This window comes from Asterias amurensis, chromosome 8 (genome assembly GCF_032118995.1).
Source record: "Asterias amurensis chromosome 8, ASM3211899v1".
Taxonomy (NCBI): domain Eukaryota; kingdom Metazoa; phylum Echinodermata; class Asteroidea; order Forcipulatida; family Asteriidae; genus Asterias; species Asterias amurensis.
The window spans coordinates 23,663,634-23,679,091 of NC_092655.1; the positions used below are offsets into that span (position 1 = coordinate 23,663,634).

Sequence of the window (15,458 nt, forward strand, 5' to 3'; positions counted from 1 at the left end):
AGAAATCTTTTGGTTTGCAAATATATCGGAACTGACGTACCAAGTGAACAGAACAAATGCAATGGGAGTAAAAAAAATCCACGGTCGTCTTTATTCGCTGCCACAGGAAAAGCCAATTAATTATCCCTTTCCTACAGGGGACTTCAGTCAACTGCACTCGTACCCCCCCCCCCCTCTCCCTTACCATAGGCGACTTTAGTCATCTAAGATGACACGAAAAGCACTCAAGCTTGATCACAAATGATGTAGGGTTGGCAATATTGAACCTCACTAGCCAAGCTTAATTATTGTTGGAAACAGAAAGAACAAATCTTTAAAACTGATGGTGAACAAAAAATGGAAAAGAGGAAAGATAAAAAATGAATGTATGTGTTGAAAGAGCGTTCAGATCTCTTGAGAAGTAAGACTGTACAAAGAATATCGAATCTCTTTCAGTTCAGTTCAGTTCATTTATTTTCACAGTATTCACAAGTATAACAGTCAAATACTATACAGTATTATGTAAACAGGGAGTGAAACTGTAGAGGAACCCATAAAAAAGCACAGCTTGTAAGTAATGGGTCCCTCTTATGGTGAAGTGCCTCACTCAAAGGCACAAGTATTATGACCGGGATTCGAACCCACACTCTGCTGATGACTACACCAGAGCTTGGGTGCAGTGAACAAGACGACTTGGCTGATACGCCACAATGAAAGTACAACAATATGTATGAAGAATACTTTGTTGTACTTTCTTTGTTTGTAATATGAAATCTTCGTGAGTAATGGTGAAAATATACAGAGTTTGTTAAAATTTGTCTTTGATGAACACATGCCTGCTATTGCGTGAAGTATGCTTTTCAAATCAGACAAATCAGTCAAATCAGTCACAGGTCATGTTGGAACAATTAGATAGTGGGAGGATGGCATCGTGATTAACCCTAATATTTCAGTCTTTAAAATGTAAACACCAAACATTATCTGCAGACTTACGTTACCCTTACTTAGCCAGGTTACTACCTATGTCATGGCCGAGCAGATAAAAGCACCGGACTCAAGCTCTGGTGTTTCTGAGCGGGTTGAGAGTTTGAATCCCGGTCATCACACTTGTGTCCTAAAGCAAGACACTTCATCCTTTGGATCAGACATTAAGCAGGTGATGTGTTGAGTAATAATAAATAATAATAATTTATTCATTTATATTGCGCCCATTCCATAAAATGTACACAAGCGCATAACAAAATAATTATAAAAATATAACATTTTACAACAGGAAAATATACAGCAATCCAAACGCGTGTAAAAGAACCAAATTGTGCACTTTTTAAAATTTGTTCATGGTCTGATAGGCAGCATTTTGCACAGCCAAACCTTGTATCATTAACATGGTGCTTTAAAGGAATAGGTCATACTTCAAAACTTAGCCCCACGTACCTTGCAGGAAAAAAATACTGATCGCTTTGATACACCCCTAGAATTGTTATAAATATTATTAAAATTTATAATGTGAACCTTACATGTAACTGTAAAGGATCGGTACATGTAGCACAGATGGCTGCCTAGAGTACTTTACACAACGGTGATACCACATAGCTCAACAGTGTTCACAAATATTATGCACTACAGACATTTTTTTATAGAGTATCACCCCATACAATACAGAGACTTTCGTTTACATGAATGTCTCATTCTTTGAAAGCTGAGTAGTTGCCATAAACTGTACTTGTTAGCGCCAGCAGCTTCTTGGTATCCCCCCACCCCCCCACCACCATCAGACGCATGCAGTGCCAACACAAGATAGTGACGCTTGGCGCAAGCTAAAAACATGCCCTCAAAGTTGAAACAATACTTGATTTGTTTCATGTTAGAGGCAAATGCTCCTTTAGGTTGGTTACGTCTTTCAGGTACCTTCTTCGACTTGCCCACTAGCTGGAAAAACTGTTGGGATGGCGTCATGTTTTAGAAAAGAACTTTTCTCTTCATGTCAAAATGTGTAGTGTATTCCGGATTTTCGAAGCATGACGGCTCAAAGTTTTTGCTGCACAGCGCTGGAAAAGACTTGCAAACTGACGCCGTATTTAGTTGTTTTGCTGCATCCAGCAGCAATACACCTGGTCGACATTGCCGGAAAAATGCAAGGAAAAAACTTTTTCGGAAAGCACATACTCACGCCTAGGACTTGAATATACTTGCACGTGCGTGTGTTCGATCGAGGCAAAGTCTGCCTCGATTGACGTCACAAAATGGGTAGGCGGAGTCACCCCCCACACAATTATTATTATTTTTTTTACATATAAATCGTTAAAAACAATTACTCAAAAAATTATTTTATTGTTCAGAAACATATACTCTAATGTTTGAAGAAACACAATTCTAATTCCAGGTGACTTTAATATATCACCCCTTATGCATAGATTCTGTTCCTGCGATTGCTGTTTAGAGTTTGTCACATGATATTCTTACTAGAAATCTTTGAGAACACGACAAACTAAAGCAACGGCAGCTTCTCGGTATACCCATCATGGGGTGTTATAAAACTGCTTTTTATTGGTGCTATGGTTGAAGCTAAAACTCCCTCGTTGATCCTGGATGAATCTTTCCATCCTCCCGAGGCAAAGCCAAGGAAAGATGAATCACGCTCTGGTGATCACCTTGGGATTTGAGGTTTTAACCAGAGCACTCAAAGCAGTCAATATTTATATAGCATAGTCTGAAATTGAATTTAGGATTTTTAAGAAAGTCATTCTAGGTTTTTCATATTTTGAGAATCAGATGTCATCGGGGACGTTTCGGCAGCCTCATCCAGAAACACATTTGAGCTTTGGTCATTGGTTTAAAACATGGTTAAGTGTTTTCGCACGTTCGGTTCAACTGCGGTGAAGCAGCTGTTTTGACCAAACCGTAACCGAGTTGTTAGCTTGGTTAGGCTTGGAAAGATTTAACGGTGAAGTTTTGGCAAAAATAGAACATTTCCTTTTACACAAATGCTAATCTCGATCCTAGACAATTATTCATATATTGACACCCTTGACAAATGTTCTTCACTCAGACATGTGTTTCATCAGACCATGAGAAAGGATCCGACCATGAAACGAAGGACCTCATGGTCGGACTTATTGCAAGCCTCATCTGTAATGAATTGCTCAAGATTATAATAACCGCACATTTTTCAACCATGGATGAATGAATGACTGATACATTGTTTAGCAAAATGGAAAGCTGTCGACATGGCTGTCTGAATTCATTGTGACCTTGCAGTCACAAGACAAATAAATATAAAGTACATGTATGACAGTTCTCTGTCTGCTAGTGCCAGCTGACTCTACAGCAATTGGCAGTTTTTATTTTAAAAGCTGGCCATTAACGCGTAGTGTAGTAAATGTCAGGGGTAGAGTTTGGAGTGCTTTTCAAAAAAACATTGTGACGTTATAATGTTTCAGTAATGTTTGTTCTACAACATTATATGCACTTGTATTAATAATATAAATAAACGTCCATCCGTGAAACATGGTCCTGCTTTAAAGCCATTGGACCCTTTCGGTAAACAGTATTGTCCAAGTCCCACACTTCGTGTATCACAACTTCTATATAAAATAACAAACCTGTGAAAATTTAGGCTCAATCAGTCATCGTAGTTGGGAGAAAATAATGGGAAAACCCACTCTTGTTTCCGCATGTTTCACCGTGTCATGACATGTGTTTAAAATAAATCCGTAATTCTCGATATCGAGAATTGATATTGTTTTACTGTTTTCTCAAAAAGGGAAGTATTTTATATAATAATATTTCAAGAGAAGTCTTTCACCACTACCTTCTGTAAACCCTGTAAGTTATTTGTAAATCTGTGAACCTTTTTTTTTCCTGTACCGAAAGGGTCCAATGGCTTAAAAAAAAAAATCCATAAAAAACAAGTTAGATATTTAAAACCTAAGAGAAAATGAAGTTTTGAATGTTTTGTAAAAGTCTTTGAGGAATGATTTGAAATAATCATCATTCTGAAAAAAAACTTTATGAAAATGTGTATTGCTATCATTTTACTTTAAAATAATTGTATTTTTTTCCACTCGAATTTCCTTTTCACTTTCCTATCTATAAACTCCTCTATTATTTATCCTTCCCCTGATTAGTTTTTGTGATCTTTCTTTGAAAAGACTTTGATTACAAAAGCAGTCACCATATCTAAATGTCACAAAATGTCAACTTCAATTTACACTTTACAATTTGTGCAATTTGTAGTGATTGTATTAGTAAAGATGGCTTTATCATGCCAGTGGTAGACAATACTTCTTGCAAAGAGAAAGTAGGTTATCAGTTGAGCCAGAGATACGTATTCAAGTTATAATGGGACAGATGAACACAAAGGTGATGATCAATACTTTATTTCTTCAGCTCCTCACTCCATGGTCAGTCGGTGGGTGATCTCCTGTTCCACATTAGTATTAATGGTTTACTCTTATAGTCTTAGGTTACTAAAGATTGTTTTCAGTCCAGAACAAAATATTGTTTTCTTACATGTGAATGAATTCACAATGCGTAATGTCAGTTAAAGACACTGGACACTATTGGTAATTGTCAAAGACTAGCCTTCACAGTTGGTGAATCTCAACAAATGCATAAAATAACAAACCTGTGAAAATTTGAGCTCAATCGGTTGTCGAAATTGCGAGTACACCCTTGTCACACAAAGTTGTGTGCGTTTAGATGGTTGATTTTGAGACAAATTCTAAATCTGAGTTCTTGATATCAAATTCGTGGAAAATTACTTCTTTCTCGAGAATTACATTATTTGAGAGGGAGTCGTTTTTCACAATGTTTTATACTATATCAACCTCTCCCCATTACTCGTTTACTGGTTACCAAGTAAGGTTTTATGGTAATAATTATTTTGAGTAATTACCAATAGTGTCCACTGCCTTTAATAAGTGTAATTATAATAGTGAGTCTCTCTATACCAACTATAAGAATATCAAGAGTATTCTTCAAAAGTACAGGCACACAAATGCAAAGTTATAAATGCAAAACATAGCAAAAGTATCACAAATAATAATACAATTGTTATTGGTAAAACTTTATTTTAATAACTCTTTTAATTCCAGTCTCTATCCAACCTGACTAAAAATATTTTTAAGTGGTTGAGATTATCACCTTAGAAAAGCCTAGCAGACAAGCTGCCAGTGAAGGCAAGGTCAAACTTTATTTATATTTATTGATTCTTGTTCCTGTGGAAAGATAATTGGATCTTACCTGACAAGTACGTTACACGTCATAATGTCTCCTGATATTGACGTGGTGTACCAGCATGTAATAAGAAGTGTATTGTGGTGTTTCATGTATTAAAGGCAGTGGACCCTATTGGTAATTACTCAATACAATTATTAGCATAAAACCTTACTTGGTAACGAGTAATAGGGAGGGGTTGATAGTATAAACACTGTGAGAAACGGCTCCCTCTGAAGTGATGTAGTTTTGGAGAAAGAAGTAATTTTCCATGAATTTGAGGTCTCGAAATCAAGCATCTGAAAACCCATCTGAAAGCACACAACTTCGTGTGACAAGGGTGTTTTTTATTTCATAGTTATCTCCAAACTTGATTGACCAATTGAGCTCAAATTTCCACAGCTTTGTTATTTTATGCATATGTTGAGATACACCAAGTGAGAAGACTGGTCTTTGACAATTACCAATAGTTTCCAGTGTCTTTGAGCCCTTTTCACACTGTGTTCTCTCTTATCCCTGTGAAATAAAGCCCTTGGAAGGCCCATGAGATGTTACCCCGGCGCTTTTTTACACTGCTCCTGTGTAGTTTTGTATTCCACAGGGTTCTGAAAGCATGTTTCAAGAATACTATGAGGGTTTTACCGCTTGCGCATTCTCCAGAGCAGGGGTGCGTTGCTATTCTTCTTCCTTATACATGTAAGTGTAGCCTTCAAGTGATTGAAGATGTTCGCACTGCGAATTCCCCGGGGTATGCCCATTTGCTGGGGAAAATCAGAGGTTGAGGAGATCCAAGTGTGAAAGGGCCGACTGGTGAAGTCCTTTGGACAGCCGCTGCGGTATTGAGTTGTAAGCAAAGGGCTTAAACAGGATTTTTGTTTTGTCATGAGGCGATTGGAAAACACTCGTTGGTCTATGGTGATCATAGAAAGCATCCTGCGAAAGTACTTCAACGAAAATGCTTCCGTTTATTAGATATCGATAAAAACATTTGAATCTGAGAAGCAATTCAATCTCAGATTTTTGTTAGAGCTGGTGTCCGTTTGCAATGCTGCAGCTAGAGGCGTTTGGTAACTGTCACCATTTAAAACAAGGATTGATTCTTTGTTGGTGTGACGTACTGTACCAGCCTTTTTGGCTGTTTTCTCAACAAGTGGACACTGTATTCAGCTGATACTTTCACAGGTGACTTCTATTGTATTTTTTCCTGAACCAATTTGCCAATAAGCAAAGTCAGCATTACATTGACAAACGATGACCCTACCTTTAGGTCAATGTTTATAGTTGAATGTAAGCATTCAATAATCCTCAATGACTAATATTGACAGCATTGCAAAATAATGATTTGATTATAACAAGAAACATTTTTGAGCTTTTGTGCACACCTGTCTGGGGATAAGTTGAGACTTGACAATGAGGAGTTGAACACTCGGGACGAGTTCAGTGAACCCCGTTTAGCTGCTCTTGTGTGCTGGAAGTTTTTCTGTTGACTCAAAAATTGAACAATTAATCATTGTTCATGGATGGTTTGTGCAAATCGATTGTTCAATGTTTGCACTGCCTATAAGTCACATGTTAGTTTCGAAGTTGGAGTATCGTTTAAAACTAAACAAGTTCTAAGGACAAGGTTGTTTTTCCCCAAGAGGAAATTGGCTGCATGAAGTATTGAAGGGTGTTTGAATCAAGTAACGAACCACACGGGAAAATGACATCAGGATACAGTTAGTTTTTAAATAATTTGGGGTTCGGCCTAAACTATGAAAAATTTACTTGAGCAAGATCTGAACCATCATTATCCGGATAAACATCGGCACTCTAAAACCTGAGCTTTGTAGCCCTATTTACGTGCTGGTCTCCCTATTTTGTCAACATCTTTGTGTGGGGGTGCCATTCTACCTGTATCAGCAATATAGCCCTGGATCACACCCAAGCTTATGATACTATCTGGGAAGCGGCTAGACCAGGGTATCACAGAGCAGAATCATGAAGTAAACCAGATACATGTAGAATACGTGTACCTGATCAGCAGGGTTTTCGCAAGGTTTTTTCTCCAAAATGTGGGGGCACTCTGGAGCCAAAGTCTTCTGAATGTTTTCTTCTTGGTGTTTATCCTGGTTTTAAAAGCCCTGGAGCATTCTATGATTTTCTCCTGAAGTTTTTACAAAATTACTTTAGCTGTATATTTTCTAAGTTGTGCGTGTCGGCCAAAATTTGCGCATTTTAGCAAGAAAATAGTGCATAAATGTATCAGCCCGATGTGTTAGCTTGTGTATGGGGCATAACCCTGCTGATGATGTGATCCGACGTTCATGTTATCAAATGATCACATTGTTTGATGACGTTCATTGGAAGTGCCCAATTTGTCTATAAGGTATGATGAATAGTCAGCGTCCTGTTCTGAAGTTGAGGTCATGATACAATTGTTCAATTGACTTGCATTGTTCTGATCAATGTATTGTGTGATAGCTTCCTGAAAATGTCTGCTTGTTAGTGTTGTTTAAAAAAAACTGTATTGGTTTTAAAGGGACACATTGCCTTGGATCGGTCGAGTTGGTCTTTGAAAAGCGTTTGTAACTGTTTTTTATAAAATGCATATGGGTAGAAAGATGTTGTAAAAGCAGAATACAATGATCCACACAAACATGCCTCGAAATTGCGTGGTTTTCTTTTTACCTCGACGACTAACACGTCGGCCATTTATGGGGGTCAAAATTTTGACTCCCATAAATGGCTGACCGTGTTAGTTTGCACAGTAGAAGAAAAACCACGCAATTTCGAGGCAAACTTGTGTGGATCATTGTATTCTACTTTTAAAACATCTTTCCAACCATATGCATTATATAAAAAACGGTTACAAACGCTTTTGTTTTGACCAACTCGTCCGTTCCAAGGCAACGTGTTCTTTTAAGCCAAGTTCAAATCAGCCAATAGTTCAAGGGTTTTATTTCCAGGAAAGAAAATCCTGTCACATTCTCCAGCTTTCAATAAACACACCATCAACCAACTTGTGAAAATTGGAAAGGGAATTCTGTCACATTCTCTAGCTTTCAATAAACCTAACACACCGTCCATCAACCAACTTGTGAAAATGAGTAACAATTTAAGCAGATCATTGTTTACTTGTAGTACAATAATAAAAAATGGAGTAACATTGCTTGTGCTTAAACAACACAATCATACTATTTTAGTTTTATTGGTAATTGGTAAGGAGGATTCTCAAGTTCTTACGGTGAACATCTACATTTGTATGTGGTGAAACGTGAAACCCAAGTACACCCTTGCGTTGAGATCAGAGACACACCCAAACAGAGACACTCCAAACACCCTGTTTACTCTTTTGTTTTGTTTTATTGAAGGGTGTGACCTTTTTACATTAAAATGTGTCGACATAAAATTCCCAGACACACTTCACAATGAGAGCTTGTTTGATACCATTCAGTGCGCACCTGTTGTCATACATGTAACACAGGTGTCTGGAATTAACAAAAATGGAATTGAAATGCTGCTTTTAGGCCAAACAAATAAAAAAACATGTTTAGCGTCCTGTTTTTATTAATTTTTTTCCTCCAAAATGGCCGCCCGACACATTTTTATATAAAACTGGGCTTTACTTTTTTACTTTTGTAAAAAAACTGGCTGGGCTTTTAAAAAAAGCCTCTACAATGTACTAGTGTAGAGTAAACCTTTGCTCCAATCATTTAAAAATAACAAACAAACAAAACAATAAGACATTAATTTTTAAAACTGGCTTTTGTAGAAAAACTGGCAGGGCTTTTAGTTTTTTTTGTGGGAGTTTGGTAAAATGTATAATTATGTTTTTTTATATTATATCATTATAAACCACAAGGTAAACTGACTGGGTAAATTTTTAAATGAGTTTTGGGGTTGAACAAAGTAATGACTAGAGTGGGATGTATGTAGAATAACATGCCATGCTTTTATAACTTGTACCATAGGTAAAGTACAGTCGTGTAATAGGGTTGAACAAAGAAATGACTAGAGTGGGATGTATGTAGAATAACATGCCATGCTTTTATAACTTGTACCATAGGTAAAGTACAGTCGTGTAATAGCAGTTATGCGTGACACGTACATGTACACTAGAAGTACGCATTACAACCATGGGATTTGAAACGGTCGGACAGGCTGTTAAATAAAATCCCTTTTATTTGTGATTGACTGATAGTGTTATGGAAGGATGCACGTCATAGATCAAAGAATGGCGCTCCCCAACCATAAGGTTGAGCAAGTTTAATATATTGGTTTGATTACCACAAATGTATTTAATATTAATAAAAAATAAATATTTATTGGAATATTGGCCTTTTGGCTCAGAGCAAAACATTTGTATACAGATGTAAATAATTGGGAAGACGCTCAGCCAGCCTCCATGAAAACAATATTCAGCGTTGCCACTTTTGCTGTTTGACAGATGGCGTGGTTTGCTAATCATGTTGACCCAAAACTGAAGATAGCTAGGAACAGAAAATGTGTCTGTGCAAACATTCGTTGCCATGGATACCAGCCAGGGACTGCATACCGGCTCCCAGAAGACGGGATGTTTTCAAGGGTTTTTCATAATTCGCGAAATGTATGTGCTCACACAGAGAAGGAGATCAGGCAAGAAAATGTAAAGTGCGCCGTATGTAGCATTGGAAATTAGTCAAGACTTGAATTCATAATGGGTTTTTTTGGGGTGTTTTTTTCATACACATTTGGAAATATCTAAACAGTAGATTTTCTCTGTTTTCTGAAAATCCTGTTGACCGGTTGACACACAATCTCAAGTAAAACTGTTTAGTTTCTTATTCCTTATAGTTATAAAATTAGGCGGACATGTTTGTTGCTATAATTTTGTAGACAATGTACATGTAGCTGAGTGCAACCTACTGATTCCCAAATGCTCTCTCGCCATACTTGTCTCTTCATGTTAGTACAGCCTGATTTTAGTTTGATGGTAAACTTATTTTATGCAAAAAACTCCTGTTTCTTCTTGCTCCTTAAAGCCATTGGACACTTTTGGTAAACAGTATTGTCCAGAGGCCCACACTTCGTGTATCACAACTTATATAAAATAACAAACCTGTGAAAATTTAGGCTCAATCGGTCATCGGAGTCGGGAGAAAATAACAGGAAAACCCATACCTTGTTTCCGCACGTTTCGCTGTGTCATGACATGTGTTTAAACTAAATCCGTAATTCTCGTTATCGAGAATTTATAATTGTTTTAATGTTTTCTCAAAAAAGGAAAGCATTTCATGGAATAACATTTCAAGAGAAGTCTTTTACCATTACCTTCTGTAAACCCTGTAAGTTATTGATAAATCTGTGAACTTTCATTTTTTTTCTGTTCCGAAAGTTCATAATGGCTTTAAAACTACTGAACTATATACGTCTTCCACTTTAAGGATCATTATGAAAGATGTAGGATGCGTTACATGCAAAAATAGACTTCAATACGTTGCCATGGAAATCTTGACAGCTTGACTTTTAAAAAGCTTACTGACAAAAGGTGATGACGTCAAAATTTACAATGGGCTTGAGTGTTGTTCGTTCATGTAGGCATTTTTGAAATGAATCGGAAACTCAGTGGACTTCCTGCAGTAGGTATCAAGTACATTTTAGGTAGAGAAGGATACTTCAAAGTCCTTGTTCTTGGTTGCCGTAGCCTTGGGTCTTTATCAGAAATGTTTTCTATAGTGTTATTCTTTCGAGGAAGTGGCTGAATACGCAGAAATGAAACTCTAATCCCAATCCAATCCTAATCCTTTATGATTTGCCAAAGTAAATATATGGCTTACCTTAGACTTGTGGACAAGTCGTTAAATACCTGTCGCGGTGAAAGCGTTCCGACTCTCCCCGCGATTCCCGCGGTATTCTCGAGAGACTGCTGTACCCGCGAGACTATCGCTCCCACGACTATGGTCCAATTAGAAGTCAACCAGCAGTTTGCGCGGGAGCATTGATCTCACGAGAGCACCGCCACAACTTGACTATCTCACCGCGTGGGACCATTAACGACGTGTCCACAAGTCTAGGCTTACCTGTTTACATGCAGAGGTGAGCTTAAGATTGTTTTATAACCCCTTAATAAAGGGTTACTCTTACTCTCAAATCATATTATTATACTCTCAAGTTGTACTAAAAACTTGACATGAAGAAATTTTACTCTTTTAAAATCTTCACTGATGCTGCCACAAGCCTTGAACCGGAACTGCACAAGTGCGCAGTCTAAATTTAACACTACATTTCTGTCACATTTGGCAGTAAAAGACGCTGGAGTGTGTTCCAGCATAATGAAGGACATTTAAGCTCACTCTAAAGAAGTTCCCTATCAGATAAAACTGGCTTTAAAACCTGCTCCAAGGTTTTATGTTTGCTGCAGGATTTTCTATTTTACCTGAGTTCCCCAAGGAAGTGATGAAATTTAACCCTGGCGATCAGGGGATGTTGTGTGGATGGCGCTTTCAAAATTGTGGGTGGTTTGGTTGGTTAAAAAAAATCACTGAAAATCAAAATTCATAAATAATGTATAAATAACACATTAACAAATTAAAAAAAGAAGAAGAAAATGGCCAAGAGCAGCAATTTTGTTTCTGGTTACACTACTAGTTGCTTGTTTTCAAGCCAGGTAAAGCCATTTAACACTACTGATGTTGGGGACCTTATAAATGATCTAAAATATCAGCTTCAATTGAGGCATTACTTTTTTTTTCAGTGTTTAGATTTGATTATGGAAGCCATTCAATTTAAAAAAATTACAGATGGGTTGGTAGGTCAAACCAAGTAAAGCAAAACCGACACAGGAAGTACTCATTTATAAAGCACCAAGAAACCCAATTTTTCAGAAAAATGCAGACATTATTCAATTTATTATCTTGTGTAAAGCACATCAAAGTTTTTCAGGTGTTTTTCGTTATTCGATATGAAACAACATACCTGCCTTACATGCCTGTATTACTGGGGGTCCTATATGTAATAAAAGGTGACTAGCCAGTGTCATATTAAACGGGTAGGCTTATGCTTTTCAAAAGTAAACTATAGCCAGCTGGACCAACTGGAGAGCATGTTGAGTGGTTCAGGCAGCTCCAGGCCTGGATAAATATTTGAAGGGGCACCATGGCCAAGACCAGGGCAACAGAGGTCATGACCTCTGTGGCGGTCTTGCAGTAATTCCAGGATTTGAACATGACATACAGTAGGCCTACCTTTAAAAACTAACTCTGATGTTGTGGTTAATGTTGTGTCATACCATGGAGCAATAGATCTGGGTCAATTTTTACTTGGAGGTATTTGCTGTAAGTTTTATTCTCAACTTTTCTTAAATGCACAATTATATTTTTGTTACTATTTTTTATTCTGCTCATTTCTGATATGGGCATTCTCTTCATAAACACGTATTGACATTGGATATTATTTGCCGGCACAGCCTTAAACTGTAGTGTGATGTGACTGCATTGGGTCTTCCTGGTACTGGCTAACCTTGCACTTCGTTTAAACTCTCCTTTGATTAGATTAAGCTAGCTGTATATATTAAGAACTACGCACGTTCAGTCATTCATGGTCGGACGGGCTCGTTCATGCTCCAAATGCACAATGGAACTCAATGTGTCAATATCTGAACACGATACAGATGGGTTAGGGTGGGTACAGAGCCACTAGTCTATGATGTAACATGAAAACATAGAGACTGGAGACACGATGCATTCATCACTGGTTTCATAGGGAGATGGGCATGTCACAGAGGGGGGGGGGGGGGGGGGTGGAGAGACTTTTATTTTTTACAGGGTACAGCCATTTTAGTTTTGCAAAGGGCACTTCCAATGGAAAATCTTAAAGTCAATAGGGACCTTTTTAAGGGCACCAAGGCAAATACACGGGATCGGCACCAGGGGCATTCTAGGCCTGATGTAACAAAGGGAGCTGACAGTGTTCTGAGATATTCACATTTTAAAGTGTGCGCAATTTCACACTGACAAAGGAGTGTGCAATAGTGTAACTTTGTTGTGCAATTTTTGCAAACCCTCATAAAACACAACATCTGACATGCCTAACTCTTTATGAAAATAGTGACAAATAAAAGGCAAACTCCAGCTTTACCTCTAAAAAAGCATTTATGTTGAAAATTATTTTCCTATAAAACAATGTTATTTCTGCAATAAAACGAACTGAGAGTAGTGCAAAAAATGTTCACAATTTTGAAAGAATAAAACAACTTGAAACAATTACTGTTCTGTGCCCTTTGCAAGAATTATATTTTATTTAATTTCTAATCTCGCTCATTACCTTGCATAATGGTAACTGTATGTCTTACCTTTGACTTTTTGTTTAAGAGTACAACTTATTCTAAGAAAAGTTCCAAAAATAGCAAAGTCCATCTGCTTGTGAATTGATTTATGGATCACCCATTGACAAGTAATGAATGCACCTAGGGTGGGATTGAGACAACATGGATGTAGGCCTATATTGTAAAAGTAAATGTATGTATTACATGTATGTAAGTTCTAATTATTTGGAATTCTGAACAAAGAAAATTTGAGTGGAGCGGAATTTGAACCAACGACCTCCAGATTAGCGTACCCGGTGCTCTATCAAAAGAGCTAGCCCTTCGTTGGTGGTCTCCCTGTTTGTCAAAATCTTTGTTTGAGGTACCAGTCAGAAGCCATACGCCACACCCAAGTTTACAATACAACCTGGTTAGCGGCAGGGGATCACCTTAAGGGGATACAACTTTTATATTTTAGATATTAATTAATAAACCACTTAATTTGTTTAAATGATTTAGGGTAAAACAAAGATACAAAGATAAAGTGACCAGAGCGGGGTTTGAACCAACAACCTTTGGCAGACATTTGTCACCTGACCACAATGTCATGTTTCGATGAAACCATCAAGGACATCTTGGATTGGGAGTTTTCCTGATTTCAGAATTTTTCTCAAAGTCAATACCTCCCTGAGCTATAAAAATGTCTTAAAGAAGTAAAGTAGTCTCCAAAGGGAGAAAGATACAGTCCACATGTCAAAACTTGTAATTTTGTATTCTGGTAATACGCAGAGTTTGTAAACCTGAAGTGTTACATGGGTAGGTTCTGGGTTCAGAATAAGGCAGGAACCCAGGGTGGCCCCAAGTTAGAGAATTTCCACATTCTTCAAATCCAGGCCTGATAATTTACGGAGGCAACAAAGGTGCATGCGACTGCCTCCATGCCCCTTCCTAGGTGCCTTGGTGCCCTGAAAATGCTCTAGTGTAAAAAACAATTGCCTCCATGCCCCCAGGTCATTGTCTTGGTGCCCTTGAAATGCTCCAGTGTAAATTTACAATTTCCTTATAGGGTGCCCATTACCAGGGAGAAAATGCCTTGGTGCCCTTGCCCTTTCGGAAACGAAGCATACAGGCCTGCAAATCTCAAGCTTTCATTGTTACTGTCTTAAACTCTCAGGGCTCTGCGTTTTCAGTTGTACAGCTTGACGTTTCATATCATAACAAGTAGACAGACTAAATTTATTTCAAGCATTGAAAAAAAAAAAAAAATCAAAGATGAATTTACTCCCCATCTGAAAGCTGGATGTCAAATAATAATCGTAGGTGTTAGAATCCGGACAGATCATTCCATCCAAAGGGATTTTTCATTAAATATATTCAAATCTTGTCTAGTCTGTGTGATTTGAGGCGTACAGCTTGGCGTTTTATGGCATAACCAGCAGACAGACTTAAAAGGGATGTCCATCATTTATTCTTCTCCCTTCACTTTTCATTCTGTTTAAAGCGCATAATTCAATTTTCTTATGCTTAGTTTTTAAGAGACGATACCATACACCAGAACTGCAACTTCTCAATACACCTAGGGAAATATTTCACCACAATTTTTGCATAGCAAAATATTTAGAATGAAATTTGTGTTGCCACAGAATGCTAATATTGAGTAGCAAATGGTGAAATTTGAGTAGCAAATGATAAATTTTGTGTAAGCATTACTATGCTATACAAGGAAGATCGTTTACTGACACTGCCTTCAAAGATATTACGTACACTCCAAGCCAATAACGGCTAATTAGATGTCTTGTCTATTATTTGTCCGTGCTTTTTAATCTTCTAATTAAGGCATGTTAAGCCAAATGTAAAGCATAGTATTCATCAATGGTGAACCTTCTCTTTAAAACCGGTAAGGTACGATGTATTGATGTTCCATTGATTGAAGCACACTCTGGGAGTCGAGTGATTAAATATGTTCTAAGCATCAGCCGGGGAGTACGTGCAGATGCAG

At 37.6% G+C, this 15,458-nt stretch overlaps 1 protein-coding gene across 1 annotated transcript in view; it reads left to right on the forward strand.

The window, feature by feature from the left end:
* LOC139940728 (phosphatidylinositide phosphatase SAC2-like) overlaps window positions 1-15,458 on the forward strand; it is a 47,506-nt gene that overhangs the window by 3,381 nt on the left and 28,667 nt on the right. The gene's annotated exons all lie outside the window — the stretch shown is intronic.